At 44.6% G+C, this 14,890-nt stretch overlaps 1 protein-coding gene across 5 annotated transcripts in view; it reads left to right on the top strand.

Moving 5' to 3' along the window:
- Nucleotides 1-14,890, top strand: part of Slc10a7 (solute carrier family 10, member 7) — a 224,314-nt gene that overhangs the window by 118,196 nt on the left and 91,228 nt on the right. The window lies entirely within an intron of this gene.

Here is a 14,890-nt window from a genome sequence, read left to right as displayed (position 1 = left end):
CACACACACAGTACTGAAAGAAGACTAGAGGGTAATTTTGGGAAAGGAGTGGCAGGGGTTGTTGGGGCATTCCAGACTGTGGGGGCAGGAGCTTGCCACACAGCTTCTTCACACCATGTCAGAGCAAGAAGTAGAAAGTGGGTCTAAAAACAGGTGTGGTCTGGAACCCCAAAGACCCACTCTGTGTCCCCAACCTCAAAAACACCAGCTGGGAACCAAGTGTCAATCACGGGAGCCTGTGGGGGACACTTCCTACGCAAACCACAGCTTGAAACAGGGAAGAGCATGAAGCTGCAGGAATAGGAAGAGTAATGCAAAACAAACGTCTGACAAACGTCATAAAAGCAAGGTTTCTTACAGACGTACTCCGAGTTCTGTGAAGGAAGGTAGGAGTGAGTGAAAGCAGTGAGATTCTGAGACTGCCTCTGTGTACAGGAGAGTCCTGGGTCCTCGTGCCTGGCTGGCCTTGAAGGGGAAAACACCAACAGCTCTAAGCTGACCTCCAGTGCTTGGCAGAGCAGCTCAGGGGAAGAAACAGAAGCTGACACTAGCCATCAATGTGGCATAAGGAATAGTTAGAGCAGTAAGAAAGACAGCACGTTGCTTAGCACAAATGCATCTGTACATGGTCTGGTTCCTAAGCAAGATCTCTGCAAGGTGAGGAGGGAACAGTAGCCAGATGCGAAACATGGCAGAGTAGTGTACTGGTCTGTTTTTGCTTTTTCCTGAAGTGTGATTTCCTCTTTACTGGATACAGAAGAGAGTGGTCGAGCTGTTCTAAGCCTTAAAGGACTTTGTTACTCTGATTCTCAGAACAAACCTCTTGGGACCATGCCGGTTGTGACTGTAAATCTACAGTGGCAAATTGTGTTAATTTGACTGAGGAGAAATGCTAACCACATTATATCAAATAACTGCCAGAAATAATTCTCCACCATGCCCCGTGACTTTATTTTAATTGATTTTTTTTTAAACTTCTGGCTTCTGTGATTTTTGTTTATTCTGACACACATTTATTAAACATATGAAGAAAATGGTTTTGCAAATTACTTTTAGGGCCTTTATCTCGGTTAGATTGGGTGAGTTAACCTGCTTTTCAGAGTTGCAGATAAGTTTCCTTTTCAGACCTGATGCTCCTGGTGTAGCTTGTGGGACCCATCGGTGGCATAGCCTGACCACACCAGCAGTCCCATCAGTTAGCAATAATATTGTTGGCTGCTTCATTAAGATTTGATTGTGAAAACTAAATGTAATTGATTGCTGTGAGGTATGTTCATATTAGGACTCCTAAGCTATGCTGCGCAAGAAGTCACTCCCGGAACATCAAAGATAATGCCACCCCCTTTCTCAGTTTAGGCTGTCACTTCTTTCTCAAGCCTTAGGAGTAAGCCTCCCTTGTCTGCTTGCTGCAGATCCCTCTCAGTATATGAACCTCATGGTGGATGTTCATGGAGAAGCATTCTGACAGGAGAATTGACCTGTCAGAATCGCCTACAAAGATCTATTCAGTGAAGGCTGGGGAGATGGCTCAGTGGACAAAGACTTGGCTGCCACACAACTGTGTGGACTCCAGATCTGCATCATAAGCACTCAGCAGATGGAAAAGCCCACCGTAACCCTCTTACCTGAGAGGCAGATCCAGGCAATTCCAAGATGCCCTGCCTCAAGCAGATCCAGTGGAGATCAGTCAAGGAAGACACCGGGTTAACCTGCATCCTCCACATGCACACACACGCACCCACCCACACACATACGAACATGCACACACTCGGCACGCATACACACCTGTAAAAGTAGACCTCAAAGATAATCTCGTTTTCTTTACCCTCTGGGTTTGCCTTGATTACAGACATTTAAAAGTGAAACTTCTGTTATTTCACATGTCTTGTCCAAAGAGACCCATGGTAATAATAGTGCCAAGCAACATCTTCGAATGCATTGCCGGGCTATGTAACATTGAAAGGTAAAACTGTTTTCCTGTTATCCCAGGAAACCAAAGCGCAAAGATGTGAGCTGACTCGCTTGGTTTACAGGCAGCACTGAGTGGTAGGCATGGTTGAACGCAGGCATTCTGTGTCCCTGATAGGAGGGATGTGTGAAGACACAGCTCACAGCGGCTGCCGTTCTCATTTTGGTGTTACAAAAAATGCCTAGTGAGTCTTCTAGGAGGCTGGCTAGTAAGTGGTGACCCCTGCAGGGAGCTACTGACATTCAGAAGCAAAGGGAGATAATCTATGCAGTTTCCTTTAAAATAACACCTCCTTTTACCTACAGCTGAGTTGCTTAGCGAGACCTTTGCGCCAATACCTGCAGCTCTTTGGTTGTCCTGAGGTGTTGCCTTCTGCGTGTGACCAGGCACTGCTGGGAGTTCTTTCTCATGGACTACAGCTTGCTTCCTATTTAGTGTTAATATTCGAACATTTGGGCAAACTGTAGAACTTTCACCCACAACATAAATTGAATATACACTTCAAAAAACAGTATACACCACCAACTTAACATCATGGCTTTCTTCAGAAAGGACGGAGGAAGAAGCGGGCACATCCCATGTTCATTTACAGCCCTGCTCTTGTGGAATTTGAGGCTGGACAGAACTGCCCTTTGTTTTATTCACACTGTCACGAAGTCTTTGTAAAAAGAGTAACTTGCATTTCAGCGTTGAAGACTGGGGTGGGTTAATTTCACCTGAGTGATCGCCGGGAGCTTTGTAGATTTTTAGCAGCAGTGTCCTGATTAAGGGACACTGTCACAGCACCACTGACAGAGCATTTGTACCTCTAAGCTTTCAAACTCCTCCTCAGCTGTCAATGCTTGGGCGCTGTCTGGAACCACGTCCTCTCACGCTGTGCGCTGCCTGCAGCTCGCCGGAAGCTCCACTTTGACTAAAAGGGCCGGTTTCTCGTCTCTAACCCTTGTTCTCCTTTAGTTTTAAAACCTGCTTAAAGTCCTCCTTTTGTTCTGAAAAGTACACACACATTTGTCATCTCTTAAACCTTTCTGATGTTGAGGTAAGGGACTCCAAAGAAATGCTAGACATCTTAACGAATAATTGATTAGAAAGGAGTCTGCCAGTGGTAATTGTGAGCCATGATGTGACAAATACCAAATCAGAACTTTCTAGATCTTTCCCAAACCTGGCTAAAGTCCTGAATATGAAGAGCACTGGCCTGATGTGGAATTCGAAAGGATTTATGATTGTGTGCATGTGTGTGTGTGCATACGTGTAAGTGTGTATGTGTATGTGTCCATGTGCGTGAGTATGTATATATGTGTGCGTGCGTGTGAGTGTGTTACTGGGATAGGGTTTTCAATTATTTTTGTCATTTACAGTAGTTCTTCTGTTGACACTTCATTTATTAATGGCTATACAGTTTTGTTATTGTTTTTTTAATGGTTTAATGTTATTAATTTTTTAATGATCGATCACCTGAAGCCACTTTGTGGGTATTTACCAGACATAATTTGAGCTGCCTCAGGAATCAGTGAGCAAAGTGAAGGGCGTGAGACCTGACTTCTCTAGTGGACCATCCTGTGACCTCACAATGGGGAGAGCCTTTCAGCCACGGGGGCTCTGACTAATTTGTATTCTAAATGTTCCTTTTCATGGAAGGCTAGAGTCTCAAATTTTATTACATGGAAAACATTACAAATAGTCTTAAAATAGATCTGTGTCCTGTGTCCCTGAGAAGCACTATAACAAACAATTGGGGCGTTGTGGGCCTGTACTATCCAATCTATAAGTAGCCACATGTGGCTAATTAAGTTTAAATTTAAATTAATTTAAAAATCAAATGAAATTGAGAATTTGCTTCTCTCTTTGCAGTGGCCACCTTTCAGTGCTTAATGACTGCATACAGCAATGGCTGTTGTGTCAGTCTCATCCACTGACAGAATGCTTTATTACAGAGAGTCTGGCTTGGCAGCACGGAGGGAGAGCTAAGGGAAAACAATGAAGTTCATTTGCTTCTGCACGTTCCTTGTTTCCTTCTAGGGCTTCAGTGCCATTTTAAAATACTCTTTCCCGGAAACAGGAACCATAACTGTTAAAAGAATTACACAAACACTCCGGCGTTCGACTTGGTATCCCCCTGACGTGGTAGCTAAGAGCTAACAGCTGTATAAATGCATTCTCCCAAGAGCTAACATTCTCCCAAGGACTCAACCAAAGCAGAAGTACATAAAATTCAGTGTTGAATTTTCAAAGTGTGTAAGAGTTGTCCGGTCCAAGAATACTTTCAGCAGTGGAAACTCAGTGTTTTTGTCTGTATCACAAAGGAAAGGCAACACTTAGAAAATTCTATGGGAATAAAGTGATTGATTCTTCTACCTGATCTTTTCAAAGCTGTCTTATTTAGAGTCCCTCCAGTCTGCAGTCACTGTGACAGTTCACTGTTTTCCAGGCCTTCCTCGTCACAGTGTTGTTGACAGAGAGAGCAGTGGCAGCACAGTGAGCCTTACAGTGGTGTGAGCTCTGCACACGTGAAGGCTTAGAGCAGCCACATGCAGCAGGGACTCCCCCTCCCCCTTCCACATTTGGAAGCTGTGAGTTTCTGGAAACCAAGGGCAAAAGCAGACGTGTTTGTGTCAGGCCACTGTCTGACCTGGGATGACTTGAGATGGCTTTCATCCTGTATTTCTTTCATTAAGTGTGACGTGAACAGGATCTGTTGTGCTACACTGAACGATGGAGTGTTTCTGCAGACCCCGCTGGCACAGTCATCTACCATACAGCCCTTCAAAAACGTGTGATTTCAAACTCATCTGGCCCCAAGATTGTGGAACAGGAGGTGTACATTTATAGCGTCTACTTTTTTTTTTAAAGGGAGGGGGTAAAAGCATCTTTATTTTCTCTGTCCAAGGCTAGCCACAAGCTTACACAGTCTGCTTCCTCAGTCCCCTGAGGTATGCCTGCAGTCATGCAGCACAGAACCCTTATGTGTTATCCAGCTTTGGCTGCAAAGGGCAGAGCTGACAAAATACCTGGTCCAAGCTCTCAAGGCTACTGGAAAAAAAACGGTCCAAAGTCAACCTGTTCAGCTCGAGAGCTGGAGGACCTGGTACACTGTTCCAGTTGGGTAAATCAACATACATGCACATGCACACACATACATGCACACACACACACACACACACACACACACACACACACACACACACCTGGGCAGGGCTTTCAAACAGGGATAATGTAGTAACTATCACTCTCTCCTTGACATTAAATGAAATGGTTTTAAAGTTTTATTCATTGTGAGTTAGTTCTAATTCACCAAACTTCTAGGTCCAAATTAATTGATCGTGCCAAAACTTATGGGAGCTATTCTTTAGGTCTCAGTGATAATAAATAAAATTATCCTTTATTCTTAAAATAATATTTTGATGTATACTTTGTTTTTCTTAAGTTACATGGGTGACTTTTTCCATGTGTCACAATGTAAGTGCCCAGATGAAAGTATAAAGTACAAGTTCAAAGGCAGGCATAGTAGCTCAGTCCTAGTACCCTGGGCAGGTGAGACGGGGGATTGCTATACTTTCAAGTCTAGCATGGGTTATGTAATAAATTACAGGGTAGCCTGGGCTACATAAGGAGACTTTTTATTTTCAAAAAAAAAAAAAAATTCGGGTTGGGGATTTAGCTCAGTGGTAGAGCACTTGCCTAGGAAGCGCAAGGCCCTGGGTTCGGTCCCCAGCTCCGAAAAAAAGAACCAAAAAAAAAAAAAAGAAAAAAAATCAAGAGAAAGAGAAAAATTCAGAGTCTGTGATATTACTGATTGTTTTCGATATTTATATAAGATTGCATTTTGCTTTCTTGTCTTATTCTAGGGCTATGAAAGACGAATACTGTTAACAGTACTTTTAGATTATGTGCCGTACACACGGCCTTAGCATGCAATGCCCGGAGCGAGGTTCCTTTGATAGTTCGGTCAGTTCATGGGCCTCTCCTGACTTAGGTTGCTACTCAGGGTTGGCCACCGAGTTTCTGCATGGCAGCCTCGTTGGCTGTGGTCACAGAATATGAGCAAAGGGAGAGGCTTCTGTGGTGGTGGTCTGTGTGGTGTTCTGAGCTATCTGTGATGGTTGTTTCTTAAAGTGTGTACTTGTTGGGGACTGAGAAAAGCAAGCTAGCTCTTTTATTACCTTTGACTTGGGCACTCCATTAACTGAGTCTATCAAAATAATTTTCTGGGAGCCTCCCAACCCCGCTCCATCTATGTACTAAACACACCTTTGACTTAGCTGGAGATAAGCAGACAGCACTCTTTCAGCCGAAACAAAACAAACTAAAGGTTTCCATTGGTCATTGGGTCTTTTTAAGAAGTGTACTCATCCCCCAGTCTACCCAATTAATATTTTTCTGGACTTGCACTCTGTGAGGTGCACTTGTACCCTGCACTAGGGAGGAATTAAACAGATAAGTAAGGAGGGCGTTTGTCTTCAAGTGGTTCAGAAAAGGGCGGTTTCAGCGCCAGGGTGATAATGGTAATAGTTTTGACCAGAGCCTCAGCCAAGCTGTGTTGCCACTGGGGCTGCCCCGGCACCCATCTGACACCTTCTGCTACGGTTTCTGAGGCAGGTATAATTATCATCTTCATTCTATAGCCGAGGATACCGAAGTCCATGGATCATTTCTGAGATCATAATCGAGGTATAAATGCTAGAGTGAGAATTTGACCCACGGTAAACGCTCCGTCTGGGCTGGAGCAGTGGAGAGCAGGCGGCTGCTGCTGCTGCTGCTGCTGCTGCTGCTGCTGCTGCTGCTGCTGCTGCTGCTGCTGCTGCTGCTGCTGCCATTGAAGGGAACAGTGACACCATCTATGGAAGGCAGCCACAGCAGGAGCACAGAGCAAGTGCCCAGGTCAAAGTAATCAGAAGTAGGGAAAGCTTGAGAGTCATTACAGGGAGCCGGTGGGAGGGGATCAAAGATGGCTCCTGGTTGTTAGTCTGGGAGCATTTGGTAGAAAGAAAAAAAATTAGAAATGCAAGTGAAACCTTGTGACACAGTCATGGAAACTCAATGCCACGGACATGAACAATTTATTGTTAGGAGGTCAGGGGCTGCAAATTCTTCCAACTTCTTGCCTAGTGTTTGTTGTTCTTGTTCTTTCTTTCATGAAGATGCACCAAGTCCAATGGCAAAGAACAGGCCTACAAAAATCTAATTATAAGAAAAATACATCCTTGGGTCGACCGCCGTAGAGCACTCTACATGCATTTTGTAATGAAAAGCCTTCTGATTCCACACAACCATGTCGTATCATAAGAAACTTGCCTAATACATCAGGTGCCTCATGAGGAGGGTTTTCATTTAAAGAAGAAGAAGAAGACACGATATACTTAGTCTCAGGTGAATGTCTGCAGTCTGTTGAGCTTGGTTGATTTATGACGAAGCAACTGGGTGTGAGGAGAGCAGTATCCCCAGGACTCAATAGGGTCCCTTCTTCCCTCTTGCTTCATAAATTCAAATACTCCTTGTGAATGGAGAACTTATGGTTTTCTGGTCATTCTGCAGGTTTAAAATACCCAATCCACTTGAAGAAAACGCTGCATCCTAAGTCCTAAATCAGAGCTGTGTGTTAAAACAGTGATCAGCTCCATTTCGTGACAATTAAAACCATGTTTCCCGAAGCGCTTGTGAACAGAGCGAATGCCAGTGCTCCCTTTTCAGTCACTCAACCATACAGTTGTACCCAAGTAGTAGGAACACCCTGTACAAATCAATAAACACTACATGACCTAGTTACCCATAGAAGGTCCAAATACTCAATAATATTATGAAAAGAAGCTCCTTTTGACGATCAAACAGAAAATCGAGCATTAAAGTTGCAGTGAGCCACCAGTATGCCAGCATGGCTAGACCTGAGCAGGGCTGTCAGTAACGTGTCATTGTAGGTGTAGAGTGGGCGGGACTCCCACGCTGTTCTCCATGCTCTTCTGAGGTGCCCCTCCCACCCTCACCCCTGTGTAGGAATCACTCTGAGTGAGGTTGGATAACTATGACCCATGAGAGCTCTCCTCAAGATGCTGCTGAAATCTTCCTACATTTATTTATCTATAGCATTTATAGAGAAATGGATTTATTTCCTTGTCGCCGACATCAAAGTTGCTGTTGAAGAGAAACAGCTTAAGAGAGGAAAGGCTTAGGTTGGCTCACACAGTTTGGGGAGTAGCAGAGTTCGGAACTGCAGACAAGGCATAGGCATGGAAGTGGGTCATGGCTGTGACTCCTCAGCCTCTGTCACAGTCAGGGAACAGGAAGCAGAGGGCAGCGGAGATCAGAGTTAACTTTCTTTGAATTCAGACCAGGGCTTCAGCTGGCGAGATGGCACCACCCTCATTCAGATGGCCTTCTCTTCTCACCTAACTCTCTTTGGACAGGGATGTGTCTCCTAGGTGATTGTAAATCCAGTCGGGTTGACAGTGGAGAGTAACCATCAAGGAATAGTGGGCGTATGGCAGAACACAACCATCGTTTTAACCTAGATGACAGATATTTTCTGTGTAAAAATCAAAGTAATCATTTTAATCTATCTTCTCTCAGTTACAAGAGTCTTTTCTGAATGAAAGAAGCATTTGGGAGCTGAATACTGGGCACTCATTTTTCCTCTTTAAATTTTCTACTTCAAACATATTTCACCGGGCTGGCAAGGTGGCTCGGTGGCTGAAAGTCCCTGATGTTCTCTCAGAGAATGAGTTATTTCCTAGCACCCATGTCAGATGCCTCACAGCTGCCTCTGACTCCAGCCTAAGGAATCCAATGCCCTTTTTCTGGCTTCCATGAGTACCACACGCCTTCATGCATACAGACACACATAGATACCCACACTTATACATCCATGATCAATAAAAGCAAATACACATTTAAATAGTACTTCAGGGAACTAGGGGGATGGCTCAGTGGTTCAGAGTGCTGGCTGCGTTTCTAGAGGACCCGGGTTCAACTCCCAGCACCCACGTGGCAGCTCACAATTATCTGTAACTCTAGTTCAAAGGATGTGACTCCCACTTTTGGCTTCTGCAGGCTGCGGACTGTACACAGATACACACACATGCAGACAAACACTGATATGTGTTAAATACAACTAAAAACATGGTAAAAATACTTTGCATAGACAGTGACGATTGGGCAGCATACATGTGGTCATATACATTTCCCCCGTGCTTGAATACTATTGGGAATTCTGCATCACTGAAAATGCCCTGTGCCCATCTCCGCATGTGTAGCATCTGATTTAGATTATTACTGATGAAAAGAATCTAAACCATATCCCTCCAGAACTGCGCACTGCCACTCACCCCTGTGGTGTGTGCGTCACTCAGAACAAGGCCAAGTGAACACCTAGAGCATGTCCTCTGTTTCTTCCCTGACTGAACCAGCTTTCTTCAGATGTAGGCTGTTGGTAGAGGTGTTGGGTGCGTGGTGGAAATGTGTTGTTTCCTTCAGTTTTAGCTTTTGGAAACCTTTCTTATGGCTGTATTTGAAAGTGAACCAGCTGGAGTCAGATAGGAAAAAGGGCTTTGAGTTAGAGAAACCTGAGTGCAAACCTGAGTTCCACAGCCTGCAGACTTAAACAAGATGTGTTCCGATGGTATAGGTAGGAGGGAGGAGACCGGAGTGGAGTCCGCTATAATAAAGCAGTCAGGGAAAGAGAGTCAGAGCAGTTAAATGGGAGGTGTGTGCTGCCCAGAGCCCTACCGGGCTGTGCTTGACTGCGGAGGTCCAGGCTGGAATAAGGGGAAGGAGTCCCTGGTGGTCATGGCCGTCCTGGGAAGCTATCTCCTGTTTGGATCGACAGTCATCATTAGATTTTTAAAGATTGACCTAACTTATGTAAAGTACTTTTCACATGGTAGTCAGGTAACTGAAAAATTCCCTCCCCATTATTGTTTTAATAAAATATGAACTTAAAAATTCATAGTAAAAGATTTTTAAAATGGTCTCGGGTCAGTCTCTGAGTTTGTAAAACGTTTAATAATCGTGAATTCGAGGCACACTGTGTACCTCAGTAGGCCCAACTGGTCGTGTGTTGGATTGTAGCTTGTGTTAGCTGAGGCTCTGTGCCGTGGGTCTCCGAGTCTGAGTTAGAATACGTGAGGATTATTCATGCACGAACTGGCATAAATCATTTGTTAAAAAATCAAGAGCTGAGAAAATCAGTTATTTCAGCACTTGTGGAAGTCTGCTTTGCTAAATTATACTTTATATAAATGATCAGTAAATTATGGCCACTTTAAATTTAAAACAATAAGAGAGTGGATTTGGTTCTCATCTGTTCCGGGCATTGCGAATGCTTTGGTGCTGGTGTTAAATATGCTTTTTCAGCTTTGCAAAGTGTGACTGAGCAGTACAGCGTGTGACCTAGTCTGTGTTGTGATGACAGAACATGACTGCTGAGCCCTCCTTAATAATATACAATGATTACATCACTGTCTGCTGGAAATACTTGTACGATAGTCAAGTCATCATACAATAATGAAGCATTAAGCATCCAGGAAGAAGACAGAGGGCACACATTTAAGAACATGAAGCCTCAGGAAACTTAAATGCTATTTTTATACACTTAGGTTTTCTGTCTGTTTCTTGAAAACATGACTTGGGTGTTTAAAAAGCCTGTCAGATACCTTGCAGGAAAGTGAATATACTTATTTCACTCCAAGAAAATCATCTTTTCTAATTCTCTTCAAGCACATTTCTGTAGGTGGCAAGAGGGAAACCAGAATTCCATTCCATGTTTAAATACACAGCCCTCCAGCTGCTGCCCCGGGTATCCACTAGAGGAAGGGAGAGTAACTAAATTTTTGCCGCAATGTATAGAAATAAATGTATTAAAATCCCAGTGAAGGCCTCTGCCGTGTTCTGCATCGTGGAGAAGTCCATAGATTAGCTGAGAGCACATTTTCCTCACGTCCATCCTCCCCACGCCTGCCTTGCTTCCCCAGATCAGTTTGTAAACACACTTCATTCATTTAGAAGGAGAGCACACACCTCAGTTAGCCAGTCAGCTTGGTGACTGCACGCATTTGATTTGAAATAACATGACTACGCCTCGTTGTTAATGCAGAACTCATTGGATTTGGCTCAAAGAGGTTGGAGCCGGGCGACCTCTATTTGTTTGTTACTTTTTCCTCAGATGGATGAGAAATGGATTTGTATTCTGAAGTGTGCCTTTGATGAGCGAGTGTGGACCTTTTCTTCTGTCTGTTCTCAAGGCTTTCCTCCCTCATTACGTTTCTGCCTTCAAGCCTGCTTCTAAAATGTATTTCTTACACAAAGTCAACCTGTATATTGGAAATTACTCCTCTCTCTCGTAGGATTTCCTCATCCTCACCTATGCTGGATTTTCTAAGAGCAGGCACAGGAGATGGTTTTGTTCCTCTTAAGAGAGCCCTGACAGGCCCATGACACTGGCCACTGCTGTAGCTATGCCTTTCTATACATGGCCTGGGCCCCTCAGACTGTGCCAGTCCACGGCCGTGTAGACTACCATACAGCCAGGGGTGGGGCAGGTCTTTGAATTTTCCATTTCTGAATAGAAATAACTCCTTGCTAACAAAAACTCCAGAAGGACTAAGTTTACTGAGGTAACACAAATTCTTCAGAGAACAATACCTCACCGGCACCGGAAGGAAGGCCAGGTCAGACATACCATCCCGCGACGTCATTATCCTATCCCACATGCCTTCAGCCTTTGGTTCCCTGACATTTCGGTAATAACACACACATAAAAGTTTTTGGGCCCAGGAAAGTTAAATTCCAGACAGTACCATTGGAAATATTCCCTAAACTAATTGCCCTTTTTAATTTAATTTATAGATGCTGAGAAGGGTGCTATTAAGTAGGACTGGGTATTTTTTTCATGAGTGTCTTGCATGAAATCCCCATCAGTGTTGTTTCAAGTCCCACTTGCTGTGCCCTGTCCTGCATGCACTCTCGTCTATCTGTCCCTGCTCTTTCTACCCCACATCCTTATTTCCTCGCCCCAGACCATTTCCTGGCACCTCCAGGCTTGGCCTGCCTTGGTCATCCAGAGTCATTGCAGCCTAAGGTTGGCAAGTTAGCAATCACTCCTTCCCTTTCAGACCCCTGCCCATCCGAGTGAGTTTCCATTGTCCCCAGGATCCAGCCTGCTTGTTCCTTGTGTCTCCATTTGTTGCCACTTGGCTTAGGGTCGAAACTAAATGCCCATGCCATGGTTTTTCCCCAACCTTGTATCATGTGTCCACCATAAGTGTCCTATAAACTATAGGACCTGTTGCAGAATAAAACTACCCAAACCCTATGAATACGAGATCGAATTTTAACCGGAGAAATAGGGATTTTTAGATAGATGATTTAGGATTTATAGTTATCCTAGACTCTTGCTTTGTTGTTCCTGTAGTAGGATATATTCTGGTTATTAGTAGACAGCCTACCTAGTGCGCAGGAAGCCCTGACTAAAATCCCGGAAGACAAGAAGACCAAGTACCCAAGGTCATCTTTGACTTTATAATCGAGAAATACACATAGCCGGAAGTTGTAATTCAGATACAAAGGGGGCCTGTTAGTATTTCATACTGAGATTTTAAACTCTTTGATTTAATTCCTTTTTCAACACCTGATCTCACAGCACAGTTTCTGCAGGTCTTTACCATGTTCTACTGACAGGTTCTGGGTTTGTTTTGTCCCCGTCTCTTAGGTTGCCCTGTGCATTTAGATAGCGCAGCTAAGAAAGCCTTCACATGAATTCATTGTTTGTTAAAATGGTTTCTAAACACGATTTAATTCCAGAACATAGTCTACCATTTAAGAATTACAAGCAGCAGGCTTATTAAGCCTTCAGTTTGCAAATTGTTTCCTAAAGTTTGTAAACTAATCATTGATTCTCGGAAAAATAATCTTGAATTCCAACCATATCAATGGAGGCTAAGCCTACATATATACATACATACATACATACATACATACATACATACATGCATACATACATGTATATATAAATCTATAAGAGAAAGAGACACAAAATAGAACTTTAGGTTTGAGATTTATCAAATCCTGACTTCAAAAACCATTGCTTCTCTTTGAGTAAATCAGCTACCCTCCGTGTGCAATGGCTTCTTCGTCTGTTAATGGAGACCCTCAGTAACTGCATCATCTCCTGGCTTGGCTCAAAATGGATTCCCCCTGCAGCATGTCTCGTGACTTGCAAGTATGTGTAGCAAATGCTACCTATGGCAGAAACTCGGTTGAGGAGCCTGAGGTAGATGGCGCCGTTGTCAAGTGCTTACTGCACAAGCATGAGGGCCTGTGTTTAGATTTCAGCGCTCACATGAAACTGAGCACAGTGGCACAAGATGTATTCCCAGGGTTGGGATCTGCAAACACAAGATGATCCTAAGGCTTGTTGGCCAGCTAGTCTCGCCTGGAGAGATGGCTGAGAGGTATCATGGAGAGGATCTGGCTTTGGTTCCCAACACCCACATGGTGGTTCACAACTGTCTGTAACCCCGTTCCAAGAGATCCAGTGCCCTCTTCTGGCCTCTGTTGGCTTAGTGCACATACACGATGCAGGGAAAACATTCATAAGCATATAATTAAAAAAGACAGGAAGGTGGAGAGTGGTAAAGTAAGTTATCCAACATTGACCTCTGACCTCTGACTTCACACACACACACACACACACACACACACAGGTACACAGTAATTGACCCTTGACTGAGATAGTACTCTGCTTTAGACTATTTCTAAGAACATAGAATATTAGATAGAGCAAAAATAATCTTGGTCCCTCATGACTTGGCCCAGGATGGAGCCAAAGAAAGATGATGGTTTCATTGCTGTGCGTGGAGATCAAGCCCAGGGCCTTGTGGGGGCAAGCCCTCTCACCAAGTGGTATCTGCAGCACATGAGAGAGGTCTGTAAGTAAGTGGAAGGTTGTAGGTGTGTGACATGCTCCTGAGGAGACACATAGCACACCTGCGTAGCAGCAGGAAGAGATACTGGAAGGGTGCCACTGAAGGACTCGTGCAGGAGCGGCTCAGCACCCATAGAGGGTGGAGAGGTGGACGTAGGTGGGTAGGCAGGGTGGAGGCTGGGTTGGAGTCTCCCAGAGTTTAAGCACCAAGAGAAAGACAGGGCAACGGTCCGTTTTGAGGTACGGCATTGGACCCAGCTGAGTAATAGCATGGCCATCGCCCACTCCAGAGCCTCTCTGTTCCCTCTTCTGACCGGATTGCCCCCCTTACTCCTGTAGCAAACCCAAAACACCAGAGCACTGGTGTGTACTCATAGTCATGCCTCCTCCTCCAAGTTCCTAGTCACAAGCATTGTGAGAAAAGGTTCATGCCAACACTTGGGAAATCACACAATCATCGTGTTTGCTGAGGGCCAGAGAGCGCGTGGGTCCTACGAATTCTGGCTGCCTGTACTTGCCATACTGGAAATGAAAAGCTGAGGACAGCATCCCAGTACATCTGGAAAATCTGTCTCCTCAGGCTTGGCCTCAGGACAGCTGGAGTCTGCTCCCCGGCTGGTGAAGCTGCTGCAATACCTATGGAAGCTTCTAGAGAGCGCTGTTCTCTAAGGAGGCAGTGAAGAGGGAGAGCAGCAAGATGGCTGCCCTGCTGCTATCCCGAAGGCCCTGTTCCATTCTACTCTGAGAGGGAAGGCAGATTGCAGAAATGGGTGAGGGAACAGGGACCATAGGATGCTCATCCAGTTCTCCTCCCACTCTTTCCACTTCTCTGCACCTGGTTTCCAGATGGTTCTTAGTGCTTGCAGAAACACCTGTGTATAGATAGACACTACACCCTTTGAAATGCCCAAAGGGATCTTTTTACCTTGGGTGCTGGGGTAAGGCTAACGAATTCCCTCTGTGACCTGTGACCTGTGACCTGCACCAGGCCACTGGCTTTCTGAGAC

Source organism: Rattus norvegicus, chromosome 19 (assembly GCF_036323735.1).
Source record: "Rattus norvegicus strain BN/NHsdMcwi chromosome 19, GRCr8, whole genome shotgun sequence".
NCBI lineage: Eukaryota > Metazoa > Chordata > Mammalia > Rodentia > Muridae > Rattus > Rattus norvegicus.
This window is presented reverse-complemented; position numbering and strand designations above follow the sequence as displayed.